Raw genomic sequence first — 11,930 nt, 5'->3', positions numbered from 1 at the left:
CCTCGGGCCAGCCCCCGCCGGAACCAGGCAGCCAGGCTCTGGGATCGACCAACTCCATCCTGAAGTCACGGTAATAACTGGGGGTGGATGCTGTGGTTTCCACCTCGTCCTCGCTTGGAAGCATTTACAAGTGGTTTGAGGATCCTCGTCAAAATGCAACTGTCGGGAACCGCCGCAGACGCCAAACGGAAACCAGGAGAGAGGAGCAAATAAAAGAAGAGGAAAAAACATCCTGTAAAAATATCACTCTGTTACACGGGTCACATTTGATTATCGCCTACGAAAATTGAGTTCTCAGCAGGAGATGTAAATTTTTCACAGTGCAAATCTGCTGTCAGCCTCTGCGGGGATTTCCCTGAGGAGCTCTCATCGCCAGCCCCCTCTTCCTCCCTCCTAAACTCATCAGCATCGTCGCGGGGCTCTGCAGAGGCACCCACAGCCGCTCCACGCCCTGGGCCCGTGGGCTGCTGCTCTCCCGGGCTTTGCAGCCAGCAAACGTTAAAACACCCACGGGCGCAGGTCCGGCTGTGGAAACCCAACTCCCCGTCTCCAGGACGCGATGCTCGCCGTCCTTCCGGCCAGCCTGGGCTTTGGGAGGAGGGTGCTGGCAGGCTGCTGTGGCTGGCGAGCTCTCCTGAGCCCCCCGGCGTGATACCGGTGCCACCGGTAGCATCCCCGTAAACTCACAAAGCAGCGCTCGGAATTGGCCCCTGTTTTCCCACTCATAAACATCCAAAGCATTTCAGGGTGAAGCTCCCCATGTTCGATCTCCACCCGAAGGAGAATGTCTGCAGGGAGAGTCTGAAGAAGTTTCCTTCATCCATTTGCAATTTATCAGCAAAAAAAAAGGGAGAAAACCGACTCTTCTTCTAAAGTAAAAATAGTCTAACCACACTTTTATAAAAAAATCACGGCTCCAGCAAACCAGCAAAAGTTTGTAACTTGAATCCTGGATGGAACCACAAGTTTTACAAGGTTGGGGGGGGGGGGGCGACAGGCTTTAAAAATAAATAAATAAAAGCTCCCACGTTGTAAACTAAATTAGATAAACACCACAAAACAAATATTGCGTGTGCTGCAGTGCTCAAACAATCGGCTCAGCCCCTGCCCGGTGTCTTGTTTTGTCTTCGTTAGCCGTGAAAATTTGGGTGGTTGTGCTTGCTGCCAGCAACCTCAGCAGAACCAGCTAGATTTAAGTAAATATTACGGAATATGCATAGGAAACACATTGCGAGGCGATAAGCACAAGTATCTGTGCTACCGACCCCACTCAACAAGCGGCGTTCATCCGCAGGCAACGCGGGCGCGCGCAGCCTGGCTCACTGGCCCAGCAAAGCCGCTTGGCTCTCGGCTGCCAAATTCCTGAGGTAAATTGCTTACAAATGGGCCCAGAATGGATAAAAGTTGCTGCTACAATCGCTCAGTTAAAAAAAATATTTTTGCATAATTACTTTAATTACAGTCACACTCTGCAGACAATTCACGGGCGAGGAAAGCTCCCGAAGCGCAGACCGGCGGGATGGGCGAGCGGGCTGTTCTCCCCAGCAGTGGTTTCCCACATCCCACGCGAGCCCTTGGCAGGAGACCCCATCCACCCGCCCCCGGCCAGGACCGACTTCTCCTGCCGCTCCCGGTGATGCTGCCCATGGCCATCCTCTCTCAATTTTTGCAAAAAATCGAAGGAGATACCTCTTACCCTGACCTGCTGGCTTGGCTTCATCTCAGCCAGCCATCAAGACCCAACAGTGGTTGCAACTCCATCTTGAGGTTTGAAACTGTCCCCATCTCCTGACGGGAGTCCCCCGCGGCCCATCAGATGGGGGGCAGCTGTGGGGGAACTGGGAAAGGGGCAGCCAGGAACACAAGGTGACAACAGGGACAGGGGACACCGGTAAGGAAACCCTTTGCTTCCCAGGGGGTGCGAGACCTTTCCTCTGGCGGGACATTCGGACCACCAGCGCCCCAACGGAGTGGCTCAGCCTGACGGAGCTGGAAGAGGAGCAAGTTCTTCTGGTGATAATGGGAGAGAGGTGGCTGCTTCCAGGCTGGCTCACGCAGGATTCAGCAGAGGATGTAGGATGCAGCCGCGCAACCAAAGCTCGATGCAACTTGCGAAGTCAAAAACAAGAAAGAAAAATCAGGAACTTTTTTCACAAATTCATTTGCCAAAAAAAAACCCCTCTCCCCTCTGTTTTTCGTCTGGGGAGAGTTTTGAATTTCCATGTACTCGTTTCCTTTTTACGTTCCAGTCTCCTCTCTCTGGTCTGCTACCAGGAGAGGGTGGGTGCCCGCAGGTAGGGATGCTGTGAAATGGTGCTGGGGGCAGAGAGGGACCCCCGGGAAGGACCCTCAAACCCCCTGAGATCTCATTTCCCCACCATCCCTCTTCCCTGCGCCCAGCCGGTGAGTCCTGTGACCCTCCATGTGCCCGCCCGCCCCCCACGGGGGGTCACCCCATCCCTCGTCCCCCCGCGCCGGGTGGAAGGGGCAGCCAGGGCACCGGCTCCCCCACCCAGCCCATTTCACAAGAGGATGTTTGAGCACTGCCTAAGACCGTTCAAAACCCGATACAATCCCATAAACTCTGCCTACCTCAGCTCGTATTAAGCAGAATTGGCTCAAACTGTGTTGTGACCCAGCTGTAAGGCAGCTCATGGAGCTCCTTCCCCGGCTTTTCCAAATGGGGGCTTAGGGGAAAAAGAGCCATCGAGGAGCTCAGGCTGGTAATAATGGTGTTATGTTGCAGTGGAGAAAATTAAAGTTAAACATTAGGGAAACCTTTATAACTCTAACTAGAGTTCAGACAGCGGAACAAGCTGCTCGGGGAGACTGCTGAGCTGCTTTCCCCAGAGGTGTTCCAGGATAAGGCTAAGTACACATCTGACGAGGATGGTTTACTGGCCTGATACAGGGGATAAAACGGAGCAGGTGAGCTGGTAGAGGTTCCTTCCAGCGTAATAACTGTGGGATCAGCGCAGGGCCCCTCTGCACCAGAACACTGTAAAACACATCCTCGTTTTTCACAGCCCCTCGCACAGAAATGCGCCCACCGGGCACTTCCCAGCGCTATCCAACGCAGAACCAAGGCTCCGGCACCGTGAGGACTGAGTAGCCAGAGCTCAGGAACTCGAGAGGAAACGTAAAAGCTCAGAACAAAGAAATCCATAATAACACATGTCTGGGGAAAGGGCTGGGCGATGGGAACGCCTCCAGCAGGACTTTAAACCTCCCCGTCCAGAGCGGCACCGGGACAGCGGGAGCAGAACCAGCAACCCAGCGTTTCAGCCGCTGGAGGTTTTCCCGTGAAAGCACGTTGGTAAAGACGCGGGCCAGCTGCCTTCCCCTCTCTGGCTGTAGGCTGCAAACGCACACGCAGGCAGGGGGCTGTGGGGGTCTCGGAGGATCCCCCCTTCCTCGATTACTGCCTACTTCTCGTGCCAGCGAGAGCCGCTTTCTGGAGACGGGATGCTCCGTCCGTTGGGCTGGAGGACGCAGGAAGCCCCTCTCCCCTCCGCAGTGCTGGGGTGCTCGTTCCCCTGTAACGCCCCAGTGAACCGCCGTGCCATGCCGAGCTGGGCCACCCAGAAAAGTCCTTCAGCCAGAGAGAGGGGAAAGAAGAGGAGGAAGGAGAGAAAAGGATGTGTCCCAGAAAGCCAGGGAGGAGGCGAGAGGAGTGATGGGGAGGTCCCGGCAGCCGGGTGGGTGCACCAGGAGAGGGCCCCAGCTCCCTTCCCTGGGATGGAGCCCCCTGCTTCAGCCCCAGCATGGAGAGATGGGGGCCAGGGCTGGGGGGAAGAGGCTGGGGCTGGCAGATAATCTCTCAATCAGCCCTAGCTAATTTGTTCGGCATTACTGAAATGTCGGCCGTACATATGTTAGTGTTAAGTCAAGTGGAAGGTATGCTCAAAATGCGATAAAGAAGTGGCTCAAGGAAAGAGGAGGAGCACGGCAGATAAGGAGAAGGACCCAGGGCCATGCCGTGCCACGGCGGCAAGTGCCCGCTGACAGCGCGATGGGGGATCCTGCTCAGGGACACGGGCGGGATGTCTCGCATTCCTTCGTCGTCCCTGCCACCAGCAGACCCGTGAGGGATCCCTGGGCACTGATGTTTGCGCGGTTTCTCCTGAAATTTCACTCACAGGACAGCCAAGATGCGCGTGAAGCGCAGCACACGTGTGCATGCGAACAGGGGTACGGTTGAGGTTCTCTCACCCTACTTCGGGGTGTTTCTTTCGCAGGACCTCCCTGGTCCCTGCGACCCCCAGCACAGCTGGGCAAACCAGCGACAACCCTGTGTCCGCTCCCCTTCGCCGCAGCCGCACAGGAGCCCTCTTCTTGGATGCATCCCAGTGCCGCAGCTTTGAAATTCTGGGGGAGAGAGAGAGAGAAGGAGGGAAGGCTTTGCCTGGCCAGCAGATCCCTCCCAGGACTTCAAAGCCTCTTGGATTCATCCCAAAGCAAAATAAGAATTCTTTAATTTCCCAGCAGGACGGGGGGAAGCCGCCCTGCCAGCCTTCGCTGAGCGCCTTCGCAGAGCCCCTGGCTCCCATCGCCCCGCACCTTGGAAGGAGCACGCACATCATCTCCTCCCACCTCAGCGGAAGGCGGACGCAGAAGATGGAATGCCAGGAAGACTGGCAGCAGAAACTGGCTTTCTCCTTCGTTCCAGCGATTTGATATATCCATGTGCAGCCTGCCTTCGATTTCGGTAGCACCGGGAGCCAGGGGTGGGTGCGCAGCCCAGCTCCCAGCTGCCGCGGAGGCAGGCGCGCGCTGGCGTTCGATGGCTGACATATTAGCAGTTGCTATTCAATATTTGATGTTTAGTCTGCTTCATCCGCTTTTCCCTTTAGGATCGGGTCTATTCCAAACAAACAGAGCCAAAACAGGCTTAGAGAGGAATCAGGTTCAAAGATAGACACAAATTGATTTCAGACTGGCCTGGCAGCTAACGCCTTCCCACCCGAAAGCGCGGATCAGCTCCCGGCTGGCGTCGGCTGCTGCCGGGAGCCGCGGCCATCATCTGCAGCGCTGCTGCGGGGGACAGCGGGATGTCACGATAGACGGGAGGCCGGGCTCGGGGTCCAAGATCTGGGGATGTCTCACCTCCCCGCCTGAAGACTCATGGCCCCAGAGAGGCAGCAGACGGGGCTGCTGGTGGGAAAGGTCTGGCTCACCTCATTCTGCCGTTGGGATGGAGCGGCTTGGGGAACGCTGCTGAGCCCGGTCCCTGCTGACAGCCACGCTCCTGCGGAAGAATCACCACTGTCAGGGAAGTCCTCCAATTTTTAGAAACCGTCTTTAAAAAAAGAAAATATTAAAAGAAAAGAAAATCAGTCTCGGTGTCACTGGCATCTGCTGGGCAAGGTGCAGAGCTGTTACGTTAGTGTGTGTTTTACAGTTTGCGAGCTGCAGACAGCTGCAAAAATAGTTAACGTTCCTGTTTTACATGCTGCAGCCTGGTTTCGCAGGGAGTGGGGCTAGCAGCTGAGCTCTGCCAAGACAGGCAACTGCAGGTATTTAACTGAAGAATGAGACCTGGACCACGATGCTCCAAGGGCTCGGGGGTTTCTTGACCCAGCGGAAATCGCAGGGAGGGTCTGGGCTCAATAAGCTCCACTTTAGGGAACAGACGAATCTCGTGCTTCGCGATTCAGAGTGTGGCATGGGAAACAGTGCAAGTGGGAGCAAATACCTGGATTTTGGGGGCTCCTGGGTGAGGTCACCTTCTCCCTCCTAGGCTAAACGACCTCTTGCTGCTGCAAAAATCAGGCATCTGTGAAAAAACACAGGACAAGAACAAGGGTAGACGTACAGCATGAAAGGGACGTATCCACCGTCCAGGCCCTTTCTGCCCCGGGCGCGGAGCAGCTCGCGCCCCAGGACGCTCCAGGCTGCCGGCACCGCCGGCCGGGGGAGAGCAGCGGTCATCCTCCCAGGGGCCTCCGCCCAAACCCACGCGCCCTCCGGACGCATCCCATCCTGGAAAGAGACACCAGCCGGTCGCAGATCTACTCAGCCCTGTCCTCCCTGCCCCTGCCGCCTCGGAGCCCGGGAGAAGAGAGAGGCAGACTGATTTTTCTTGCCGAAATGAGGAGCGGGGTAACCCTAAGGCGACCCCAGATGCCTGTGCTGACCTCCTCACCCAGCGAGCCTTCCTGAGCCGCCGGGAACCGAGAGCTCGGCCGCCACAGCCAGACACCCAGGAGCCGGGGGTGGCTGGGGGAGGATTAGAGGCCAAAATATTCCGATTCCTCCAGCGGTAACAACGCAACAGGGATGCGGCTGGCCACCAGACTCCTCCGGAGCATGAGTCCCGGGAGCCACAGTGGGCTTCAGCCTGCGGCATCACCGCTGCCTTGGGGCTTGTGGGGGACAGCGGGCTCCGTGCTGAACGCAAGGCTTTTCGGCTGGACAGCCCTCTCGAGCTCCGGCTTGAAATGCAAAATCCATCCGGTCCCTGGCTCCCAGCAGGCAGGATGGGTATGTGATTTTTGGTGTGATCCAGTCTTTAGCTCCTCTCGGAGCCGAGGAAGAGGGCAGGGGAGCCTGAGGCACTTTCTCACTCGCTCTCTGCGCACGTAAGTGATTTATGCTTCCAGAGGCGATGCCCAAGGCAAGGCAGGAGGGGAGCCCGGGGCCGCGGTGCTTTGGGCAGCAGAGTCAGGGAGGGCTCCTTATGGTCCTTGGGATGATGGATCCTCTGCGGTGGCACTGCGGTACCAGGTGCTCGTCCCAGCGTTCCTCGTGAGTCAGGCTGGGGAACTGATCCGGCTGGAAATCATCTTGGTGGAAAGAGAAAGAAAAAAAAAATTAAAAAAAAAATTAAAAAAGACTTGATAAGATCAAGTGCCTGAACTAGCTCACAGCTCCTGCCACTGCAGGGAGGCTGGGGAAAAAAAAGGTGAGACCAGTGCTCCCAGTAAGCAGCGTGTATCAGACACGCACGAGCGCAGATCTGCGCCCTCTGGATTTTTGCTCTGGCACCCACGCCGGGCAGGGCTTTCGCAGCCCGCGGTGGAGACGGAGGTGACCTGGGGAACCGCAATGCTCAGCAGGCCCCAGCCCAGCGCCTTCACGCCTGTCACCACCGCCGGCCCCGCGAGGACGCAGCGCAAGGAAGGGTTGGGTTTGTTATTGATGTCAAACACATGGGCAAACAACGTTCCTCAAGGAGCATCACAGGACAAATCAAACCTGCAGCGTGGATAAACAGCGCAAAGAGCCCTACAAGGCTTCAAAACCTGGTTTAAAATAAAAAACTAAACTAGGAAGCAACAGGATGAATCATGCTGCATTGCAAACAAGGATGGGATATATTTAATTTCCAGTTTACGAAGTCGGTTTTATTTATTTATGGTTATGCTCCAGTGTTTAGCTTATGTACAAAATAATGACTAATTTCTGAAGTAGCTACAAGTTGTATTTGGAACGGTACATTTCCTTTGCAAGGAAATGACAAAAACCCGTCGTCCTCTCGGCCCCATCGCCCGAGCACCAGAGGGGAAAGGTTTGACATTCGCATCAGAAGATTTCCCTCGCCACCGAACCTCCTCACTGCGGAAACCGCCTGTCCTGCGGGGTAGAAAACTCCTGCGTTGGTAACCAATGCGCCGGGGAAAAACGTGTCAGCAGTAAAGCCTGGCTTCTGAGGGCTGGGGCTGCAAAGCATCCCTTGCCACCGCACTGGCCGTGCCCTAAGCGCAGCAGAGCAGAGATTTTGGTGGGAACACACAGGCCAGTTTTGCCAGAGCAGACCGGATCCGCAGCCTCCACTGGGCCGGGGTCTACACGCGTGCGTGGCATGAACAGGAGCGTGCCCGTAGCTACGACTTTTCCCCCATCCCATGCCGCAGCCCAAGGTCTGGTCCACGTCCCCAGGCGATGTGATTCACAAGGCTGACCCTCTCTTCTCAGCCCTGTTTCCACCTTTTCTGCTGTCTCCCTTGCTGCCCTCGGAGCACATCCTTTAGCCACGTTTGCCCTTTGTCAGGGCTGTACTTTCAAGGGTCTGGCTGCGTCTCTGGAGACCCTCAGCTCGGGCGTACCCGTGCAGACACCCGTGCACTAGCAGGTGGGACGGACTGTGGCTCTGGCCGGGGCCAGCGGGGAGCTTGAGGGTCTCTGGGGAGACTGGCGGGATGCTGAGCCCTGGAGCATCCCAGTAAATGCCTCTGAAGCTGGGAGGCAGGGCTCGGCGAGGGGCCGCAGACCTTCCTCTCCCAGCGTTTGCTGAGTGCCAGGAGCTGTTTGAAGAGCAAAGCGGTGCCCAGGCGGCAGCAGGACAGCGCAGGGAGTTTGTCACCGCGCAGACCACCAAGTCACCCCAGCGAGCATGGCTTTTCCTTCCTCTTATTTTATTTTTTTCCCCCAAATGAAAAGCCAGGGAGCCAGCAGCCCTGTTGGCCCCCCGTGCCAGCATCCCCATCAGCACATCCCCACCACAGCCGGCTCCCCATCCCGGGGTCCTGGTGGCCTGGAGCCCCTCGCTGCTGGGGCGGGAGGGAGCGGCGCGAAGCCTCTGGAGGAAGCGCAATCAGGCTGCTATTTAAGGCCTATTATCTCAGCTCTGCTACAGGCTTCCTGATAATTCCCTGAATTAACCGGGCAGCTTTGTTCTCGAGTGTTTTTGTCAGATATCTTGGGCTGCACAGCGGGGACGGGGGGTGGGACGGGACAGGGCAGGGTGGGGAGTGACAGGCACCACCGCTGCATGTTTACAAGTTCCCTGGCAGGAACTACAAGGCTAATTAATTTCTCATTAAGGAAGAAGCTGAAGGATAAAGCGGCATAAAGCTAGAGCTTTGGGAGATGCTGCGGAGTTCAAAGGCACGCGCAGACGGCTTTCCCTCTTGTCTGTGAGAGCGAGCCCCTGTCACACGGCAAACACCATGCTTTCTGGTTCCCCTTTGTCAGGAGCACGCTGCCCTCCCAGGGACCTCGTCTTCTACGCCGGGCTCTGTGGGGCAAACTGCGAATCTCTGCAGCCCTACGGGGAGGGCAGAACCGAGGGATTTCTGGGAAAAGCTCTGTCAGAGCCGCAAGGTGACGTGGTGACAGTGGCTGGGATCCCGCCCTGGAATTCCTAGGATGAATTCCGATCCCTGGAAACATTCCAGGCCAGGTTGGACTGGGCTCTGAGCAGCCTCGCAGTGGGGTTGGACTGGATGGCCTTTAACAGCCCCTTCCCACCCAAATCCTTCTGTGATCCACGTCTCAGCCAGTGCTGCAGCTGCATCCATCCCCATGGCCAGAGCAAGGCTTCCCCCAGCCCCATCCTTCCCTGCCACAACGGGTGGATCGGAGGATGCCATGAGAATAAAGCTGCTGTGGCTGCTCCTCCACAGCTGAGAGCCGGGAACGAGCTGGGGACCCATCCCAGGTGCTGTCACCCCGGTGCTAAAACAGCACCCAGAGGTCTCGAGGTCTGGATCTCGTTTTAAAGCGAGATGGTGTTGTGGCCTCACAGCGAGATCAAAGCCCAGGGCGAGCTCCCGGGGGCAGGCAGACCTCAGCCCCCTCCCCGGCCAGGCCACCACGAGCCGCAGCACCAGCAGCATCCGAAATCGGCGACGGGCCACCCAGCAGGCAGCACACCCCCAACCCACCCTGCCCGGGCCGGCCGCCCCGTCTTGGAAAAAGAAGCTCTTTGCCAAGGTTTGGTTTTGCCTCGCTGTTGCCATCCCTCCACATAAAAACCGTGTGCTGGCCGGCTCCTCTGATGTGGCTGAAGGCCGCGGGCTGACACCGGCCGCTCGGCGAGGCGTCTCCCTTCTAGATGGGATCTGCCTCACGCCGTGGATTTTACTGCTGCGAAAATTGGCCCATTTTGCCGTGATCAGCAGACTGTGTATTTTATAAGATACCTTGTCTCAGGCACATTAACTAAGCAAACATTGCGTTTTATCAAGCAAATAATGACTGAGAGGATAATGGATGTGTTTCTTACCTACAATTCTTGCAACGCCGGTGGGGAAAGTGGGTTTCTCCTGAAGCCGGCGGGGTTGCGAGGGGCTGTCCGTGGCAGAGGTCTCCCGGGACTGCGCTGGGGATGGTGGCCATGGTGAGCCCGCGGCTGCCCGGCAAGGTGAGGTGCGTGGCATCCGGCTGCGGGGCTGGGGGGCTGCACAGCATCCGGCTGCGGGCCTGGGGGGCTGCCTGGCAAGGTGGGGTGCACAGCATCCAGCTGTGGGGCTGGGGGACTGCCTGGCGAGGTGGGGTGCACAGCATCTGGCTGCAGGGCTGGGGGGCTGCACGGCAAGGTGGGGTGCACAGCATCCAGCTGTGGGGCTGGGGGGCTGCACAGCATCCGGCTGCAGGGCTGGGGGGCTGCCTGGCAAGGTGGGGTGCAGCCAGGGCCCAGCAGAAGCGAGGGCTGGGGGTTTCTCCTTCCCATCAGCCTCAGCCCCCTGACACATATGCAGAACTCATGAAACAATTTCTTCTCTCTCGTTTACAGGAGTTGTTTTTTTTTTTCCCCAGCCTGGAATTCAGTTAGCTGCAGCTTTCATGCACCAAGTGCCTGAGTTGGCTGGAGCTCGGAGGGGTCCGGCCCTTCCTCGCTCCCCCGGGCGCGGAGGGAAATCGCACAGTTCATTTTTTCTGGCTGCAGAATGCCTTTTCCTTTGCATTCTTCATCTCTCAGGTACTTAATCACCATGTTTCCTATTCACATGTCTGGTCATTTCACTTGTGTCAGGGCTCCTTAACTAGGAAATATCAAGATGTTTTCACCCTAGAAAGCCGAGAAGCGTATAATTAGCCACCCAGGTAATAAATTACCTGTGCTGGCGACAGCCCACTGGGGGAACCTTTATTCTCCATCTCATCCTATTATGCTGAGCCAATTTAGCACATCTGTAGTTGTTTTAAAACAGCAATTTAGATGGAATCATAGCAAAAGGAAGCTTATTAACAACTTAGCTGCCAAGAGAAAGATGGAAGGGATGCAGGCTGCCATGGAGGGAGAGGTTTGCTCCTGGCTGGAGGACAACGCTTCAGGGAAAGACAAATCTCGCTGGTGCCTCCGGCCCCTTTGCTTGGAGCATGGTGAGGTGGAAGCCCCGCGCTCCTCCTCCAGCCTTCCCTGGAACCCCCAGAAAAGAGCTTCTGGAGAGCCACGCAGGCGTTCGGCCATCGCACAACCCTCACCTCCTGCCCATCAGAGAGGACCGGGGGATGCCAGCTCCCTTGACCACCATGTTGCTGAGCCCTGGACAGCCCCGGGACGCTGCTGACTTACCAAGGCAGGACAGCAGTGACATGGTAAGGTTTCCCAATGTCCCCCAAGCGCGTGGTCCCCAGGGCTCCGCTCCATGGGAAACCCTCCAAGCCTGGCACGGCCACGCGAGGCACAGGCTCTGCTGGTGAGGATTGCGGTGGGCAGCTGGGGCTTCAGGCCACCAGCCAACTGCAAAACACCGAGAGCAACTGCTGGGAAGAAAAGAGCAGCTTCAGCCTGGAGGGAGAAGAGAGAGAATTAACGTCAGTGCATGTGTAAATAAAAGCAGCCAGATTCTGCCGGCGCGCTGCAGAGCTGTAATCCCGCTGCATCCATCTAGGTCAATGTTTGCAATGAGATCATGTTCTCCGAGCTCCCACGTAACAGCCTCACACACAGAATCGCTGAAGTGCATTCGGCAGAGCCAGGGTCTGCTCAGATGGGCGCGTTGGCAGCCAGCACCCTTACCTGATGCACCCTGCGCATCGTTTGGGTGAGACTGGCGTTGACTGCGCCGTCAAGATCGACAGGAGGGCTTGCCCAGCAGTCATGGAATCATAGAATCTTTAAGGCTGGAAAATGTCTCCAAGGTCATCAAGTCCAACCGTCAACCCAACACCACCACACCTACTGAACCATGTCCCGAAGTGCCACGTCTACATGTTCTTTGAACACTGAAGCTGCTCAGGTTCCCGGCACCAGCCACTGA

The 11,930-nt window shown here is 57.0% G+C and overlaps 2 long non-coding RNA genes across 7 annotated transcripts; one reads left to right on the top strand and one right to left on the bottom strand.

The window, feature by feature from the left end:
• Positions 1-1,440: 1,440 nt before the first annotated feature.
• On the bottom strand, positions 1,441-10,059 carry LOC147599433 (uncharacterized). Of its 5 annotated transcripts, none has more exons than XR_015259790.1 (6): positions 9,950-10,059; positions 6,138-6,785; positions 5,696-5,776; positions 5,178-5,299; positions 2,593-4,861; positions 1,441-2,108 (listed from the first exon to the last, which is right to left on the bottom strand). It is a non-coding gene; the product is annotated as an uncharacterized LOC147599433 (long non-coding RNA). The 5 variants fall into 5 exon arrangements; XR_015259789.1 differs by having other exon boundaries at positions 5,178-5,248; XR_015259791.1 differs by having other exon boundaries at positions 2,593-4,368; positions 5,178-5,248.
• LOC147599432 (uncharacterized) lies at positions 9,988-11,371 on the top strand. Of its 2 annotated transcripts, none has more exons than XR_015259792.1 (3): positions 9,988-10,087; positions 10,215-10,752; positions 11,251-11,371. It is a non-coding gene; the product is annotated as an uncharacterized LOC147599432 (long non-coding RNA). The 2 variants fall into 2 exon arrangements; XR_015259793.1 differs by lacking the exon at positions 9,988-10,087 and adding an exon at positions 10,103-10,166 and having other exon boundaries at positions 10,342-10,752.
• Positions 11,372-11,930: the final 559 nt, after the last annotated feature.

Source organism: Chlamydotis macqueenii, chromosome 11 (genome assembly GCF_036417535.1).
Source record: "Chlamydotis macqueenii isolate bChlMac1 chromosome 11, bChlMac1.mat, whole genome shotgun sequence".
NCBI classification, from domain to species: Eukaryota; Metazoa; Chordata; class Aves; order Otidiformes; family Otididae; genus Chlamydotis; species Chlamydotis macqueenii.
This window is presented reverse-complemented; position numbering and strand designations above follow the sequence as displayed.